Source organism: Rattus norvegicus, chromosome 5 (genome assembly GCF_036323735.1).
Source record: "Rattus norvegicus strain BN/NHsdMcwi chromosome 5, GRCr8, whole genome shotgun sequence".
NCBI lineage: Eukaryota > Metazoa > Chordata > Mammalia > Rodentia > Muridae > Rattus > Rattus norvegicus.
Window position 1 is genome coordinate 78,113,036 of NC_086023.1, and position 20,045 is coordinate 78,133,080.

The 20,045-nt window shown below is 42.8% G+C and overlaps 1 protein-coding gene across 11 annotated transcripts in view; it reads right to left on the reverse strand.

Moving 5' to 3' along the window:
- Lpar1 (lysophosphatidic acid receptor 1) overlaps positions 1 to 20,045 on the reverse strand; it is a 122,933-nt gene that overhangs the window by 88,897 nt on the left and 13,991 nt on the right. Inside the window, exon 1 of one of the 11 annotated variants that reach the window (XM_006238200.5) lies at positions 9,787 to 10,032. The exons of the other annotated variants lie outside the window; for them this stretch is intronic. The gene's annotated coding sequence lies outside the window, so the exon portion shown is untranslated. Of the gene's footprint in view, positions 1 to 9,786; positions 10,033 to 20,045 lie in introns of those variants that run through there. 11 annotated transcript variants of the gene reach the window in all.

The following is a 20,045-nucleotide window of genomic DNA, read 5'->3' on the forward strand; positions in this document are numbered from 1 at the left end:
TTACACATTTTTTAGGACAACAACTCGTAAATATTCATGACATTCTCTAGTATTAAAACTGACCTGTCTATCACTTAAGGGTTTCAAATATAAAAATGGAGTGGGGGGCGGCTGGTCTGGGCCACCTCGGAGTTGGGATGTGTGTTTCTGGCATGGAAACCTGCCTTGGGAACTGGATTGGTAGAGAGATGGCTGATGGCTCAGAGAGAGGCCTTCAATAGTGTAATATTAGATGGAGCAAAGCGGGTGAGAGGCTTTGCTGACTGAGAATTAAGGTATCCAGGAGATATCTTGGGGCACCACAGTGCCAGACGTAGTGGGGATAAAAGACAGCATTTTTATTTTTTATATTTTTACAACAACACACCTCCCCTGGACCACTGCAAGGATATTTAATCTTATCTCTTCTTTTGCTTCTCTGGCCCTCTGTATTTTAACCTCCCAGGGTGATCTGCCCTAAAAGCATGGAAATCTTCTCTCTTGTCAAGGATCTGAAGGGAGGAGGCTAACATCATGATGCTCCCTGATTTGGACTCTGCCTTATCTATCAGCCGGTCTTCCATGGTTGACCAACAATACTACTGAGAGCTGCTAAAAATAAAAAACACCAGGCTAGTTCATGTCCTCTGTGCTCTGTGTCCTGTTTTCCATGATTGGAAAGGTCCTTTCATTCCCTATCCACAAAGTGAACTCCGTATCTTTCAGTCTTCCAGTGCTGGCCGAGGCCTCATTCTCCCACACACACACCCAGTGCCCTCGGCAGGGAGTTGACCGTTCCTTCCCATATGCTGTCACCTCTGCACCTTGCACAACAGCATTAACCATACTAACCTTTATCATCCAGGCATCCACACTTGGACCTTGAACATCTTCAGATGGAGAGCACCATACCTAGACTTTCCATTCAGATGTTCAATCAGGCCAGCTTACTAACAGTGCTCTCGCAAGATTGCTAACTAAGAGAGGAGTGAAGACGTTTGACCACCGGGAGTAAAAAAGTGAACTAAACAATCGACTTAGCCACAAACACAAGTATTTAAACATAACCGTTTACCCACAATAATGCCATGTCCCTCCAATCTTGGCACTTAGGGGGCTAAGACAGGAAGACACGAGTTTGAGGCCAGCCTGGGCTACACATCACCAATACCAGTTCAGTGTGAGCAACATAGTAAGATTCTGTCTCAAAATTTAGAAATAAACAAAATGACCCACTCCTATTTCCTGACCAATGAATTCATGACCGGAGTTCATGCATGCAACGTATCATATCACACAAGAAGCAAAGTGTTGGCAATATAGTCTCTCAGGTTTCCACCGTCACTGCCAACACAAGAGCCTCCTAGTCAATCCTCTACATTCCGTTTCTGACAGTCAGAAGGGAGAAAGGGGAATATACAAACCAGGGGGAAGATGACTCTAAAAATGGCTGGGCTCTGTATAAACCTTCTTCTTCAGCACATCCCTTAATCCAGCTGTTCTTTTGTGGCAAACTACCTTTCTCATCATACAGGTATCCTTGCCTGTGCACACATCCATAGTACCCACTCCGTGCCATTGCAGCTCCATACTCAAAAGCTACCTCAACACACACACACACACACACACACACACACACACACACACCACACACCAGACACACCAGACACACACCAGACACACACACACACCCCACACACCAGAAACACACACACACACACCAGACACACACACACCAGACACACACACACCAGACACACACACACACACACACACCAGACACACACACACACCAGACACACACACACCAGACACATACACACACACACCAGACACACCAGACACACCAGACACACACACACACCAGACACACACACACCACACACACACACACACACACACCAGACACACACACACACACACACACACACACACACACACAAATAATCTGGCTCTGTACAAATTATACCACCAACTGATACCTAGGCAAATAACTTAAAACCTGCAGTGTCAGGTAAAGCTTTCATATCACATAAACAAATATTCATTGCATTAGAACTAGATATGATAAATAAAGTCTTAAATGATCTAAATAAAAATTAAATGTTAATGGCATCTTAGAATGGGAGAAGTATATATTACCATAATGCAAAACCTTAAAAAACAAAGGTTAATGAAGGAAACCAAACAAATGCCTAAAGCTACTTTATATTTAAAAGGAAGGGGGTGGGAGAGAACGCACAACTGGAAACACTTTTTGTATCTTAGACAAATTACTAATCTCTTGAAAGTTGTGAAAACAAAAGCTATATTATTAAATATTATGGGCTAAGCAAAAATAAACTGTTAGATGATAACCCCAATAGAAAATTTGATAAACACAAACAAGAAATAAATATGTGAAATTAAAAAAAAATGGTCAATAAAGCCAGAAAAAAAAGTGCTTTTTGATTGATGAACAGAATATAAATTTAAACCTAAATCTAAATTTAAATCTACAGAGTGATTTCTCCCAGCCCACTGAAGATTTTTATCAGTTTATCCAATAACGTTCGGACGTTGGGTGAGACAGGGTTCCTTCCCTCCCCTTGGCTCTCCTGGCACCGTCTATAAAGAATCAGACTCATACGCTCTTTGACCTACCAATTCCGCTTCAAGATATTTACTGTGGCCATCTACCCAGGCTTATCTTTCTGAGGACATCATTACAGAACCAACTGTGGGACCAAAAGCAATGGGACAGACTGAGGAATAGGATGGTTTGGTAAATAAAAATATATTCCACGTGCTAGAGAGATAGATCAGGGGTTACAAGAATCCATTGCTCCTAGAGGACCTAGATTCCATTCCCAGAACCCACATGGAGATTCAAAGCTGTAACTCCCAGTCCTAAGGTATAGGATACCCTCCTCTGACTTGCATGGGCACTGCACATGGTGTGTATAACACATGCAGCCACACACAGAGATACATAAAAATAAACAGATCTTTCTTTGAAAAATGCCTTCAGGGGATGAAATGTGTCATACTGTAGACTTCTTTCCAGGAATATTAAAGAACATTAAAGATAAACAAAAATATTAAAGAATATTAAATAACCCAGGAATATTAAATACCCTGGAAATCCTTCCAAAGTTAAAGCCTCTGAACTTGTTGAGTATAATACATGCGTGTAATATGAAAACCCACAGGCAGCAACCTGCTCAGTCTTCAACCAAGTTGGCAAAAGTAGCGAGACTCCAAGGAAGCAAAGTATGTCAGCAAATCAGCTGAGGTAAAAGAAGGCTGAATGCGGCCCATTTTAAGATCCCAAACCCCGTTAACTGTTAGCTCTGGTGTTCACAGGCAGAGCTCAGAAGGACAGTAGAATCAGATCAAAGATCCCTGCAGCAAGCCGACGTCAGCAGGTGAACCAGACGTGAACACAGACTCGAATCTCAAGGAAGCAGGCACAGAAGTGTGACTGCCTCTGGACTTGGATGAAAGTTGCAAAGACTCGTGCCTGAGAACCTATAGACAGACATCTGCCATTAGTTAATCAGAGACTGAAACTCATCCTATTCATCTTGGCCAGCGGAAAAACTCAAAGGGAAAATTGAAACTGTAGTGCCCATGGGTTAAAACAGAAGCAAAGGCAGATTCTTTCCAAAGTGTTTTTAACTTAAGTTCTCAATGCCCAGAGGGAAAGAAACACACAAATTTATCCAGGCGGGGGGGTCCGAGTCAGGAGGAAGGGCTGGGGGCTGGAGGAAAACAAAACGCCTGGAAACCGGCCAGAGCACACTGAAGTCACCAAAACCAACAAATGCGAGTGTACACATGCTGGAGTTGTCAGAGCGGCTTATAATCTTTTAATACGAGGATGACATTTTTTTAAATAAATAAAAGCATACTAATTTTATTGGTTGAGTATTTAACTTTCAAGAGTAGATAGCATGCATATAGTGCGCTTCTCCTATACTGACACAGAGAGTATTTTATCTTGGTCTAACTTAACTTTCTAATTGGAAATTAATTGTATTCACATTCTGTGTCGGTAGGTCCCCTGGGCTTCATTTGTTTTAGGGGGTGGTTTTGAGGACTGAAGTGTTTTGCTCACGTTAGATGCACAGCTTATTTCACAAAGTGCTAGATTTTGAAAAAGAAAAAAAAAAGCTATTTTTAAATTTATTTATTTGATTTTACACTCCAGATTTTTTTTTCTTCTTCTTCTTCTTCTTCTTCTTCTTCTTCTTCTTCTTCTTCTTCTTCTTCTTCTTCTTCTTCTTTTTCTTCTTCTTCTTTTTTTTTTTTTACTGGATTTTTTTTAATTTACATTTCAAATGCTATTCCCTTTCCTGGTTTCCCAGACATAAGTCCCCTATCCCATTCCCCTCACCTTCTTCTATAAGGGTCTTCCTCTCCCCATCCACCCCCCACTCCCACCCAACCCGGACATTCCCTTACACTTGGGGTCCAACCTTGGCAGGACCAAGGGCTTCTCCTTCCATTGGTGCCTAACAAGTCTTTCCTCTGCTACATATGCAGCTGGAGCCATAGGTCAGTCCGTGTATAGTCTCTGGGTAGTGGTTTAGTCCCTGGGAGCTCTGGTTGGTTTTTGAAAGGATGGTAAATTTAAAATTATTCCATTTGAAAACAGGATTGTTGAGATGACTCAAAAGCGTAAAGGTGCTGGCCAGGCCCGATAACCTGCGCTTGATCCCCGGAGGCATGGAAGGAGAGAAAGAACCCCAGCAGGTTATCTTCAGACCCCCAAAAGCACGCATTGCTCCTGGACACCCTCGAACCCCACCCCACCCCCTCCCACCCCCTCCACACAAACAGAAATTCGTAAACAAATGTTAAAAATTTGAAATGATTCAAAGTTTCCAGAAACGAAAACTCAAAAGAAAACAATGCACACCACAGAGAACGGCTGAAGAGAGAATTGATACAGTAGCTTTTTACTGAGAAGAGACGACATGGAGGGGTGAAAAGAATCTGAAAGTAAAGTTCAGGTGCAGGAAGCCTTGCAGCCTCAGAAACAACTGAGAAGACCAACCCACAGACGTAACAAGGGTAAAGGAAGACCAACACCAAAACTTCCCAGATTACATGCATGGCAGCTCAGGCCTGTCATCCCAGCACTTGGGAGGCTGAAGAAGAAAGATTTCCATGAGTTTGAGGCCAGTCTGGGATACACAGACTTCAAGCCTACCCGGAGATGCAGAATGAGATGCGTCTCAAAAAAAAAAAAAAAAAAAAAAAAAAAAAAAAAAAAAAAAACTCATAACTGGAAGAACACATGAGTCCTCAGAACCAGAAAATAGAAACATTAAAAACAAAGCAGAAACAAAACCTAGTTTTGTAGACCACTGATTAACAGCATACATTCGATATGCGCATCTGTGAGCTTGAGCATTCTCAAGCCCAGAACAACATGCCTGCAGATCTCACAAACCAGCCTGCTGATAGTGCAAACATGTCTGTCTCTGGTGTCTGCATTTCCTTCTTGCACTGGTATCTAGGGAGTGGGGAGGGGATTGGGAGAACAAGAAAGCCAGTCAGGGATTCTTGATGTTGACACGCATCTGGCATCAATTTTGACTCTCAAGAACCCAAGCAGTGGAAGCAAAAAGACCGGAAAACAAGGTAGGAGCTGAGACCACCTGTCTTAAAGCACATAAAAATTTACAATCCCCAGCCATCACAGGGGCAAAGTCAACATTTTCTAAGGCCTTTGAAGACAGGGCAGAGGAACAAATATCACCAAGAAAAGAGACAGAACTGAAAATGTTTGCCTGCTGGTTCTCTTTTTAATGACATCAAAACTGCATCAGATATAAAAACTTTTTGGTAAGATATCCCTGAACTTTCTGGAAGCCACAAATTATAATCGCCAGTAGTAAAACTCAGACCACAGGCAGAGCGAGAACTTTCATGTGACCTTGAATACATATTATTATCTAATGATAGGAAGACTTCTCTGCCTACTTGAGCTCACACGAAATATCATGACTTCCCCTCTTCTTCCAGAAGCAGACTTCTGAGGGCTGTTCCCCAGGCAAAGAGCAAGAGCACCAGGATTCAGAAGAAAGCTTAAATGTTTTCTATCCAGCCTTTGCCTGGTCTTTAAAAGGAGTGACTTTGGGGTTCTGTGCAAATTCACAGAGGACACAACAGGGAAAGATCAGGCCATCAAAGACAGATGGAAAGCACTTCGCTCCTAGAAACGTTACAACCTGCAAATAAGTAAACTTCAAAGGCAGTGAGAACTGTCCTGGAATTCCTCATGTGTGCATACATGGGTGATGGATGTGTCTACGTTTGGTTTTAATGATCAATTGACTGCAGTTTTACTAGTCTTAACCCAGCATTAGTTTCCTGCTGAGTCTTCTCAGCATAGTTTATGCAAATGGACGTTGATTATAAAATTTAATACAACATCTCTCACTATTGGAAAGAAACTTCTAGGGTTACCTTGTTCCTCCTCTTATCCAGGGTTTTAATCCTAACAGTAGTGAATTCCTTGGGGAGGTCACATAGGACAAATTCTTTAAGAAAAGTTCAAACCATGGTACCTAAAAAGCCCACCAAGATGGGAGGAGATTATAGTACAGTTAAGTGGCATGGTACTTGCCTGTGATGTGCACGGGCCTGGGTTCAATCCCCAATACTATTAATTAATTAATTAAATGAATGAATTAAATGAATGAATGAATTAAATGATTAAATGAATGCAGCTAGCAGCTCTCCTGGATCCAAACTGGATCGACCAAAGCCTCCAGGTTATCAGGTGATGAACTCAAAGATGACCTTGAAGGTTCCTTTCTCTCCTCTTTCTCCCATCCCTACTTCTGCTTCACAAATGTTTCCAACTCCTTTCTTCTCTCACAGAACAATACAATTTCTTCCCAAGAGTATGTATACGTGTGTACTCAAACACACAGCCTCTTTTGAGCCCACAAAAGCAGACACAAAGTGACTAGGAGTGCCTTGTGCTTGTAAGCTGATGAGGTAGCTGAAGGCAGAGTTGAGCCCTGGTGAATCTTGTCTCCAGTCCAAAGCTGTCATCTAGAACAGGCTTCTAAGCCCTTCACTCATGACCCCACTCATGGTACATGGGTGTACAAAGTAGGTATAAGAATTTAGCTATATATGGATCACAAATTATAAACAATATGCTTGTCAATACTGAGAATGCCTTCTTAACAAGATACATAGTACAAAATACAGGCATGTGTTTAGGGACACTTCAGAAAGCACAGGAGAGTCTGCCTTAATCTCGAGCCAAATTCCACTAGATCATTTTGGAAGAAACTGAGGTTAGCAGCTCAAACATGAAGGTTAAAAACCCAAGACTCTGAAACAACAGAACCCACACTGAGTAGCTCATGGGAAAACACTATGAGTTTGTTACTGATGATGAAGCCACTACAATTCCATAAGAGAATTTGAAAAGTACAGAAAAAGAAAGGGGGTGGGGAACTACTACTGACATCTATAACATAATCTCAAATCTGAGCTGGGATGTTTGTGGCAGCTCTGTTGTCCTTATGAAGCATAGCAGCCTGTGTGATGCGAATTGTATACTCATAGAGCGTCGTTTGGGATGCATTCAGTTATTTGATCCCATGAAGGGTCATGATCCACTGTGTGAGAAGCTGGGTAAGAAGGTGTGGTGTCTCAGATGTGGAAGGACAAGAGCGAGGCAGCGAACTGGATGGGGCATGAACTGCTAGAAATAAAAGCACCCTTCGTGACCGTTCTCTCACTGGGATCACTTCACTTTGTGACTAAAATTACAAGTCTAGAGGAATCATCCAAGAAAGAAGGAGAGAGAGAGAGAGAGAGAGAGAGAGAGAGAGAGAGAGAGAGAGAGAGAGAGAGAAGAGAGGGAGGGCAAAAGAAGGAAGGAAACTCCCACAGAACAAAGAATTCCTCTACTACATCGGAAGGCCCATAGGTTTGGCCTACAGCCTGTATGAAGTCTAAAATGTCATCCTTTCAAGTTCAACATTCAAATGTTTCTTGTGTCAGCTTCGTATATCTAATATAGCCATCTCCCCAGACAAGCAAGCTCAAGCTAAAAGCAGCTGATGGCTGCAACATCAACAACAATAACAACTATAACGATGATAACAAAATCAATAATTACTATAACAATGATAACAATAACAATGATAACAATATCAGCAATAACACTAACGATAATAACAATAGCAACTATAATAAAAATAGCAACTATAACAATAATGACAACAATGATAATAACAATAAGAATAATAGCTCATAAAGGGTCATTTTTCTATGTTACAAGATGAAGACTGGATTCCCTTCTTCCCATATCAAGATGGTATTCAAATATCAAATTCAAAATGTTCTCATATAATCCTTTCCTTCTCTGGAGTCCTCGTTTTCAAACCTGAACTCAATACTTGAGTTCCAAATACAGATACAAAGTTCAGACAAAACATCCAACCACAGAACTCATTCTGAAAAAGCCCAGAACCAACCACTCCACAAGCAAGAAGTGAAACGCCAAACCTCAAAACTGCAAATGTAATAACCATGACCCTGACCATGTGGTAAAAGATGAGTCCTGTTAATGCTACCTTAAAAATGACCGAAGCAACTCTTCTCTTTTTGGCCCTAATTGCCCACCATGGCACTTCAGAAGCCAGCCATGTGGCAGGAAACAGAAAAAAAAAAAGTAAACACTTTCTGATCATTGTACTCCTTGACCCTGAATGAACCCAATGAAACACATTAATGGACTCCTAAGGCCTTCACGGAGACTATAATCTGTCAAACATTTACAGTTATGGGGGATCAATAAAAATAGGATTGCTGAATAGTTCCTTTCCAGTTTCTCTCTGGTTTTTTGATTTAATAACTAAATAAACAAACAATCAAACAAATAAACAAATAAATAAATAAATGTATGGAAAGGAAGGAAAGCAGTGCCCCCCCCCAATAAAATTTTGTTAAAAATTCTAAGAGTGGAGGGGACGTTCAAGGTTGTCTAATAAACGACCTTTTCTTCTCCAGATATGTCAGTCATCAGGCATGCCTCTGTCAAGAGCAATCTCAACAAAGCTAATAACGTTCCTTCTTGGTATTTCCTTGACTGACTATTCACCTTGTCACCCGGAATGTTGTGACACCTCAAAATCTCCTATTCAAACCAAGCTGAACAGCCACACTGCTGCTGGCACTTGCATTGTCTCTGCCCTTGACATCAAATTACCCAGCTTTCTGATGCTCTACGCCGCTCACCTTTGTCCAACATCACATCTCCTGATGCCCAGCCTCGACGCACGCTCATTCCTTGAGCTCCCGTCCGCCAGCCTGCTACCTCCCACAGTCCTTTCTGCTAGTCTGCCCTTTGACACTACAATCTCGATTAAAATCTACACTGTCGCTCTGCTCTCATTCATAACCACAAGAGACCCCGTGGGAAGGAAAATAAAAAACAGAGACAAGATAAGCCTGTCACCATGAATCAATGGAATCTAATCCCAGCTGAGCCCTAAAGCTGTCATTTCCCTCGGTTGGCTCTCTCCACTCCATCACAGTGCTTCCTCCCTCCAAGAAAAACCCCAGTCTGTGGGTCCACCATGGCGAAGGCAGGGAAGTTATCCACAAAGCTCCCCGCCTCCCTGCTGCCAAGCACCACACGAATGATTTGCGATGTTCTTCTAAATCTCCTTCCTCTCCCGTCTCGGGTGTACCACACTCACCCTCTCGTTCTCGGGCACACAGAATCCCAGGGGCTGCCTCGGCCTCCGGGCTGTCAAATGAGCTGACATGGGGATCCCATCATACCTGCTATGTTGCAAAAGCCTGCCACCTTGCAATTTATAAAGTAATCGATAATTGGTTATCATCGGCCAGGAGAGCCTTATAGAATGTGATCCTCCTGCCTCTGAGTCTTCAGCATGTCCGGCCGTGGTCATAGGCTGACACTGTCCAAAGTGGAGCTGCTGCCAGAAACACACAGCCCCACACAGAACTGGACCACAGGGAAAGGGTGCAGCGCTAAATTCTGAAAGCTCGGACTTGCTTACATTGGGCAACTATCAAACAGACGATTTTGTACAAAGTAGTTTTTCTAGGCAATGTCCTGCAAGCTGCCAGCCCATCATTCCACAAGGAATGTGGAGTATGCAGCAACATCCCCCTCAGACTAAGGGGGCAGAGCTACTTGTCTGAACTGCCTCCCTTTGGCTCACGGTGGCTTTCCTAAGATAAGCTTTGGCCCCGCGCCATAGAACTGTACTGAACACCGTGGCTGTTTCAAAACTCTACTGCTGGACTCACAATAGTGTCCTGAATCGGGTATGGTGGTTCATGCTATAATCGAAAGCCATGGGAGGCTGAGACAGGAGGATTGCTGTCAGTAAGAGGCCTTCTTGGATCATTGTGTAAGCCTTGTCTCCAAAAAAATAGTGATGATGATGATGGTGGTGGTGGTGGTGGTGGTGTTTAGAGACACTGCCCACTCCTTTTAACTGTCTACCATTTGAAAAACCCCAAGGAATATCCTGTCTCCTCCACAAACCATGAAGAGCCACGGCCCTTGGTCATTCCTGTCCTTTCTGGATCATACTAATTGTCCTGTCTCTGTGTCAGCTACCTGGAAGGTTAGGCCAAACATTTGGTCCTTTCTAATGGATGCGCTGGACCCTGAGATGGACTCTCAGTGTTCATCTCTGCTTAAATCTACACTTCCACTCCCTCACACCTCCTTTCCCTCCTATCCTCGTTAAACTTTGTCATGGTCGGGAGTAAGACACACACGTGACTAATCTCAAGGGTCTCAAGTACCACACCATATCTCCATCGAGCCCTCACTCCCATTGTTTCCGAGGTCATGAGGTCAGCTTGCCTTATCAGCTTCACCAGGATCGCATATTCAATGTCAACAAAGCACATTGTAAGGCCACAGCATCCCTGACTCCCGGAGGAAAATGAAGCAGAAACACACTAACGTGGAGAATAGGGGCCAAACACACATGGGTACAGACAGCTTTTCGTTTAAACCCTTGAGTGTTTAATTTAGGATATTTGTCCTGTTTTTAAGCATGCAATCCATTTATGTCACAGAAAAGCACTCATGAGGAATATTTCGCCATCATCTGATAAATGGATCCATCTAGATACTAAACGCCTCATGGATGATTAAAGTCAGTGAGTTCAAAGGGCAAGAGACCAAAGGACGGCTGGAGATGTTCTCTGTTAACACGCAAGTCAGTAGGGTTCCCTGGCAGATCATCTACCAGTGAGGTCGAGGCACCTTCCCCTCAGTGCCAAAGACTCACTACTAATGGTTTTCCTGTCATTCCAGTCATTTTCCAAGTTCTGGGGGCGCAGTTTGCTCACACTGATGGCTGTGTCCACTCTGGTTGTGCCATCCCAAGTATGAAGTGTGAACTGTCTTGGATATCAGTTTCAACTGACACTGGCTGGCTAGTAAAAACCGTCTTTGTGGTTTAAGACAGCAAATTCTGTCTCCAGGACCACACTCTAAAGAAATCACCTGAGAGGTTCTAAATATGGCTCAGTCATGAAAACGTTCCTTTTGCCAGCACAAGGACACACACACACACACACACACACACACACACACACACACACTCACACACACATCAAAGGACACCATCTGAAAAACCAAAAGAGTGTCCCGTATCTGTGTTCCCTGCAGGAATGAACAGCCACTGAATCTAAGTAAGGCCCTTTCTAGCTATGTCACTGAGCTGAGGGGGCAGGAGGACAATGCCTGTGCCCAGCAAAGATTTCAACTAGGAAAAAATTAGCAGAAAACATCCTAAACTCTTGACAACGGCTCCCTCTCAATAAGAAGGACTATGGCTTCCCTTTTTCTCATTATACTTTTTAAATCTTCTGCAGCGGGTTTAAAAGTTCAAGGATATTTTGTGTACTTGTAAACCCAGTGCTATTGTTCTCCGTTTAGTGACTCCAGTTGCACACAGAAAGCTGTGGGGAAAGTTTCCTTAAGACAGTAAAGAAAGCACCATTCCTTTCTAAAAGTAAGGTGATGGATGTCGTTGTCAGGGTTGGTACCGTTGTGGTGAAACACCATGACCAAAGCAACTCGGAGAAAGGGCTAATTTGACTTCTGCCTCACCCAAGGAAGCTAGCACAGGAACTCAACAAAGACAGAAGCCTGGAGACAGGAGCTGAAGCAGAGCCCATGGAGAAATGCTGCTTACTGGCTCCCCATGGCTTGCTCAGCCTGCTTTCTTACAGAACCCAGGACCACCAGCCCAGGAATGGCAGCACCAACCATAGGCTGGCCCTCTCATGTCACTTATTAATAAAGAAATTGCCCTGCAGGCTTGCCTACAGCCTGATCTTATAGAGGCATTTTCTCAGTTGAGGTTCCCTTCCCTCCCCTCCAACGGCCCTAGTTGGGTCAAGCTGACATAAAACTATCCAGGACAGTGGTCAAATGAAGTATTGAGCAGCTTAATGGCTTATTATCAAGCTACTAAAATTCAATTCCAAACATGTTACCAGGCACAACAGTGGCTTAAAATATGACCCATAGAAACAAAACACATTCATCGTCTCTAGAAAGAAGCAGACCATAAAACAGGCCATAATGGAAGCAGGCCATAAAAGAAGGGAGGAAAAAAACCGGACAAATGATAATTCTACTCATTATGGGACTGCAAATAGAAGTGTGTCTGTCATTTATACAGTGTACAGTTTCAGAAACATTTTAATATCTTGAGCAGTAGTTCACATAAAAGCAAATAATTTCAAAGCAGAGATACACCATTTACATATTTGAAGTGTATTTTGTAAAACGTTTACCCACTAGGTTATTTTGTCATTAAAATGGGATAAAAAGAAGGAAAAAGGAGAGGCAGGGAAGTGAGTGCATTCTTCTTCATGTCTGAGAACAAGTTCAAAGTCGCTACCAGCATATGCCATGACGACTACTGGCCAGGGTTAATACTATTCTTTCCGGCCAAAATCATATGCTGGCCACCTTAGTCTGCCATAACATACTGTCCTTGGTTATGGGGATTGAGTGACATGTATTGTTTGCAAAGATCCAGCTGGAAATGGAAGATGAGGGTACAGCATGGCTACTCGTGCTGCTGGCTCTGTTTTGGGCTGGGACTACGTCTTCCATGTGTTCACACAGCCCTTCCTCAGGGTACCTGCATGGAGAGAGCTCCCTGCTCCTGAAAGGCCATCAATCCTACTAGACTGAAGCTCCACTCCCGCCATCTCTGTCAATGTCAGCTATTCAATAAGGCCTATCCCCAAGCACAGATATGTTGGAGGTTTGAGCTTCAGTCTCCTTGGTCTGTGGGGACACCCTAGCCAAACCAAAGGCTGAAGACACTTTATTACACGTACATCAGTGCTGTAGTAACATGTAGGAGTGTGGAAGCTCCAAGTCTTAGCACCTAGGAAAATGTTACTCATTCAGATGAGCATTTGAGATCTGAGGCCCTCTGCTTAGACACAGCCAAAGCGTTGATAACTAGAACTGTCTTGAGTATCCACTGCCGAACTCCTGCTTCGGCGTCGGACCGCTTGGAATGGAGCACTCACCTGTTGCTTCCAATTCTAAGAAACAATTTCTTTCAAGGAAGCTTTAGTCTTTCACATACCCTGCTTTTCACTCAGGCTGACACAGAAGGCCTTTCTCAGAATCTCCACAGTACACAGGAGCGCTTTGTGTTCTTCCTGGGCTGTCTTTTGTAAGCCTCAGCCAACCACATGACTCCACCCCCTCTTGGACCAACCTATCTCTGGTATTAGCCTGAAGCAGCACCCATGCCTGTTACCTCCCTCTTCTGTGCTCCCTAACACTGCCTGTGCCTGTGTTCCACACTGAGAACCCGGGTATCTGTCTGGTTTCCATGTGTCAGTCAACCTAAGGAGAAAGAACCCAGGAGCAAGCAGAGGGATACGTGCTGATGAATCAGCCCCAGACACACACTATGGTAAATCCTCAATTGCCTGGGCTTCCTGATAAATACTGACTAGAAGCAAGAAATTAAGTAGACTTTAAAAATAAAAGGCGGGGTTGGGGATTTAGCTCAGCGGTAGAGCGCTTGCCTAGCAAGCGCAAGGCCCTGGGTTCGGTCCCCAGCTCCGAAAAAAAAGAAAAAAGTAAAAAATAAATAAGTAAAAGGCATGGCCTTATTTCCCCCTTTCAATTTCTAAACAGCAAAAGAGGGATAGGATAGAATAGAGTAGAGTAGAATAGAATAGAATAGAATAGAATAGAATAGAATAGAATAGAATAGAATAGAATAGAATAGAATAGAACAGAACATTGAGATATGGGAGTGTGGAAGACTGAAGGGTTTGAATATCAAGAATGATATTTAGGCTTATTTAAATCAGTTGATTTAACACATTCGTAAGAAAAGCTACATTGGTGTGGGACATGGTAGCCGGGGGCAGGCAAGTATTAGTTGTGATTTGACTAAGCTTTGCAGACCCGGTGGGAAGCAAAGTGACTATAGTTAAGACTATGTTATAAGTGGGCATGGAAGTAGAGGCCTGTCATACGAGCCCCTAGGAGGTAAAGGCAGGAGAGACAGGAGTTCAAGGTCATTCTCTCCCAAACAGCAGTGAGTTAAAGACTAGCCCGGGTTACATGAGACCCTGCCTTAAAATAATAATAATAATAATAATAATAATAATAATAATAATAATAATAATAATAGACATATATTTCAAAAGTTGGTCATATGTGTTCTAACTCCCCCCCCCCCAAAAAAAAACCCTAATAAATGACTAGATAGGACTTGGTTATATTAACTAGCTTGGCAGATTGGATTGATCATTCCACAGTATCAAATTATCATATAGCACTCTTTAAACACAGTTACACATCAATATAGTTGTCAATTTCAACACCATAAAGCTAAACCAATTTTCCAGGTACCTTTCATGAATCCCGCTGGAACATTACTCAAATGTGGGACAGTCTTAAACTGAAAGTGGTCCTCCCGAGTCCTTAGCGCCACCGTTCTTCACTGTGAAGTGACGTTGTTCACCCTTTGACAGGTTTTACTGAATGTCAATACTGCACAATTTAGATAGTTTGCATTTTATTTTCCAGAGCAGGCCTCAACAGATAAGTCTAAGAATCATACTTTTCCATATTCACTGAGCCTCTGCGTTTAAAGGAAAAACAGCTTTTTAAATCCAAGTGGCCAAGCTAAAGTCACCTGAGAATTACCTTTCCAAAGCACAGAAGGATAAAATGCATAGAAGTCTCCCAACCGGAGATAGAGCTTCTCGGATGACATAACCTGAATGGTAGACAGCCAGGTCTTTAAAACTGAGTAGCAAACTAAAAGCACAGAGCCGCCAAACTATAAACCTGAGGAATGTTTTATGCAAACTAGGCTCTGAACCCTCTAAGATGGGAAGGGCCTGGAAAGGCTGGAGCATGGCCTTGTGGGGAGCTGGCACTTGGGTCTTGGTTTCCTGTCTCTCGGTCTCAAACTTGCTTTATAGATTTCCAATGTATAATATTTTAATTCTTGACACAGCTTTTGTTAAAGTGGTAGATTTTTACCATGGCAAAATAATATCAATATAAAATGAGCATCCTAGTGAAATGATGGTTCTTAGCACAACCGAAGTCACCAAGAAGCTATATAATAGCCAACCGTCTGGCCTTCACTAATCAAAACCTTGACTTCGCTGTTCGAATTTTGTACAGATATTGGACAGTCATTAAATTGGTAACTACTCTATACAGTAGTGTTTTTAACCCAACTGACCTTTCTTGCACCGTATGACTATGAGAAGCTTTGTCTAATAGAGAAAGCTATCAATACATGCTAACTATTTTTTTTTTTTTTTTTTTTTTTTGGAGCTGGGGACTGAACCCAGGGCCTTGGCGCTCTATCACTGAGCTAAATCCCCAACCCCATGCTAACTATTAATTAGCAATATTCTAACAGGTTATCATGCAAGACTGTTTCAACAAGCACCTACACCCATCTCAAGAAAAAAAAAAAACAACAACCTAAGGTCATTTCTATTCCTCTATGAAATTTGCTGAGTAAGAGGGGTGTGGGGAGTTACAAACAGGAAGCTTCACCGAGTAGCACATACACACACACACAAAAAAAGGCCAACTCATCAAACGAAAGACTGCCTTGCCTCATTCATGTCTTCGTCTGTGCGATCCCACACATATGCGGCTGATTAGCCCGTGGCAGAGGCAAGCCATCTCCTTCTGCAGACACAGCACTTCCTCAGGAACTCCTGAATCACTCCAACGTCAAAGAGGTTCTGTACTCAATCACTTACGGGCCTACCATCGGAGCACTGATAACATCATTTCTACACTGTGATCGGGTGGTCAACATTCTCCCTCTCACCAGACTCTAGGCCTCATGCCTCCAGAGATGATGGCCTCTCTCCTCAACAGCCCCATTACAACTAATTATAGTAATATACACAAAATCAATGCACGCCACAACAGAACATTCACCTAGGCATCTTACGAATCATGAATCAAAAACACTTGAGGGGAAGGAGCTACATTTCAACTGAACATATACAAACTTAATTTGCCTATTATTACTGCCAAAGCAGTGCAATATATCAAGTATTTGCATAGAATTGATTTATATAGACTGTCGGGTCATTTAAGTAGTCCAGGGTTGGTCTTAAGTATACAGTGAGATGGGTCCCTTGGTATGTCACAATAGCACCATGTTACATAAGGGACTTGAGATCCTCAACACGAAAGCATGATTGGACTTAAATATGTCTGCAACATGAGACCCAATAAAAAGCTTCTTTGGAAAAAAGTTATAAAGTGAAAAGCATAAATAAAAGAAGAATGGAAATAGAGCAAGAAACGGAAATGCAAAATTCTCTGATGGATGCCAGAGTAAGATAGAAAATTACTATTTGAGCACTGACTTCGTGAAGAGAGAAACGTATGGGCGAACAGTAACCAGCAAAACTGAAGACCAGATGTGTCCCACATCACCTTACTGCAGATGCACGGAACAAACAAGACAGGAAAGGCCAAGAGCGACCTTAGACAGAAGCATATGGAATTGCCTCTCTTCACAGGTTAGGGTCAGGTGTGAGTCATCTGATGTGATCCAACCCACCAGCAATGGTAACCGTAATGGCGGCTCGTGCATTCAGTAGGCCGGACAACTGGAAAGCAGTCACTGAAGGTTTGTGAGTGCATGTGTCGTCTCTGCACAGGCAGAACAGGAGCTTAAAGACATCGTGCAGGTCACAAGAGGCCACACAGCTGTGGTCTGGTCGGGGAAGCTTTAGAATGTGGTCTGCCTTTACAGATATTATAAAGCCTCTTTGTTAAAAACCAGAAAAATGCAAGAGTAAGAATTAACATCAAGGGTTAGAGTAAAGGAATACTTGCTGTACAACCATGAAGATGTGAGTTCAAATCCCCAGTACCCCCATAAAAAGCTGGAGATAGCCGCTTATGCCTGTAACCCTAGCGTTGTGGAGCAGAGACTGGTGTATCTTGGAAACTTACAAGTAATCCAAGCGGGGCAACATGGCAAACGTCCACTTTAGTGAGAAACTTTGTCTCCCTGGAATTGGGTAATGACAGAGAAGACAACTGTTTCCTCCTCTGGCTTCTACCTGTTCACAGGCACATACAAGCTGTCATACACTCATGTGCATGTACCATAAACACACACACATCCCACACAAAGAATTAACATTAGGGGCTGGGGATTTAGCTCAGTGGTAGAGCGCTTACCTAGGAAGCGCAAGGCCCTGGGTTCGGTCCCCAGCTCCGAAAAAAAGAACCAAAAAAAAAAAAAAAAAAAAAGAATTAACATTAAATGCACCCATTATAACAATAAAACCAATGTTCCGTCATTATCTTGGAACAAAATCCAATTCAATCTTGCCTTACAGGCAAATATATGATTAAACTGACTTGCCAACTTCAAAATCAGACATTTAGACAAAGTTATTACACAGACAAACGACAATAAGAATTAGCAACATTAATTTGAACAAACAGAAAGAAGAACGGTAGAAAGTGCCCAATGTGGAGGATTATTTTACACTGTACTGCACATTATGTATATAACACAGAAGTTGTTAGAAAGTAGTTGGCATTTGAGAGACAGACAGATGGACAGGCAGACAGACAGACAGATGATCATCTCAGAGGAACACTAAGGAAGCATTATTGCTCTATAACAGCTCAAATAGGCTAACAGAATCTAGAGTTTATGAATATTAGTACATGGGTAGTGCGTGTACCGTTGTTGTCACCCAGAGAAAACCAAGCTCCTTTTGAGCATCCAGTGAGCAGTAACCCTAATCCTCAAGAAGTAAGAACTGTAAAATCTACTTCCACTTACAAGAGTCAGCAAAGCATATCATGAGAAGTTCGTGTGCATTAGAGTCTACAACAGAGCGAGCTTCAGGTGCGACCCGCCGAGGCTCCCAGGGGAGCCCCCATGAAGACCACTGCCACAGAGAATTCTCTCCTCCCCGAACTGTTTTAAATTTTACAGCAAATGGCAATGACATAAAACAAAGACTCCAGGCTTACGGTCCACAGAGTGACTGCCTACCGCACACAAAGTGTAAAGGACGTCTGTGTGCCCAAGTCCCCACTTTCAAATGGAAAATTCCTCTTCCCTCAAGGACGAGCAGAACTTAAAATAAAAATGCTACCGATGATTTCAAAAGTATCTGAGACGAAGCACTGTTCATCAGATACACTAATAAACACATCAGACAAATGTCCACTCCTACATGAGCACTGTTCATCAGATACACTAATAAACACATCAGACAAATGTCCACTCTTACATGAGCACTGTTCATCAGATACACTAATAAACACATCAGACAAATGTCCACTCCTACATGAGCACTGTTCATCAGATACACTAATAAACACATCAGACAAATGTCCATTCTTATATGAGCACTGTTCATCAGGTACACTAATAAACACATCAGACAAATGTCCACTCTTACATAACTTTGTCACTCAGAACAAGTGACGTCATTTCAACTCAAGAAAATGAAAACCTGAGCTCCATTTTTGTTTTCAGGGACCAGCCTTCTTTGCCTCCAATGTCCCCTTCCTCTTCCAGCCCAGATGCCATTCATGAACTCAGCCCATCCTTCAAGTTGCAGACACATTTTCCTGGCCTCAGGAGGCCTGTCAGCCCTTCCTCTGTGCTTTTCCACTCTAATACATGGCGCTCCCCAAAGGCCGTCTCCTCCTGCGCTGGACTGTAAGTACCTCGAAGTCAAGCTCCGTCTTAGCTACTCTAGCATGATGCATACATGTGCTCTAGCACATACATGCTCCATACATGTGCTCTAGCACACCCCAAATACAGCTTTTATTTATTCAGGTATTTGTCCTAGTTAAATTCACTCCATGTTTTATTCAAAAAATGTTTCCGCCATATGTAGTGTATTGTACTAGGCATTGGGGAGACAGCAGAAAACAAAATGAGAATCCTTTTATGTGTTTCTCCTCAGCTAAGAAATCAGAATTATGACTAAGAAGGGACCACGAGGCGAGCTTGACACACAGGAAAGACAATTCCGTCTTATAGGCAGGCAATGAGAGAAGGTCTCGCTAAGAGGGTGGTGACCTTTGAGTCCAGACTTAGCGAGAACAAGGATTTAGATACCCGGGGAGGAAATTTTCTAGGCAGAGTCAACAGACAGCCCTGGAAGCCACTGTCCTTTTGTAGATAAGTTCAGGTGTAGTGATGGCTTAGGGTAGGGATAAGTAAATAACTCAGGAGCAATGGGCCGGAGAGCAAAAGTCCCCGAGACGGAAAAGCAGCAGGCAGAGAGGTAAGAGGTGATAATTAAACACGATCACATGGAGTGACTATTACCCCATCGTTAGAAATTTAATATGAAATATTTAAACGGATTACACAGACGGTTTAGCTACAAAGCAAAATGTTAACAAACATTCAGGAGGCGCTAATAGTTTAAGAACTGCAAGAAATCATTCCAAAACGTCTGGCGTGGATCTGGGTTTGGGAGAACATTTGGCCCAGGTTGCATTCAAATTTTCG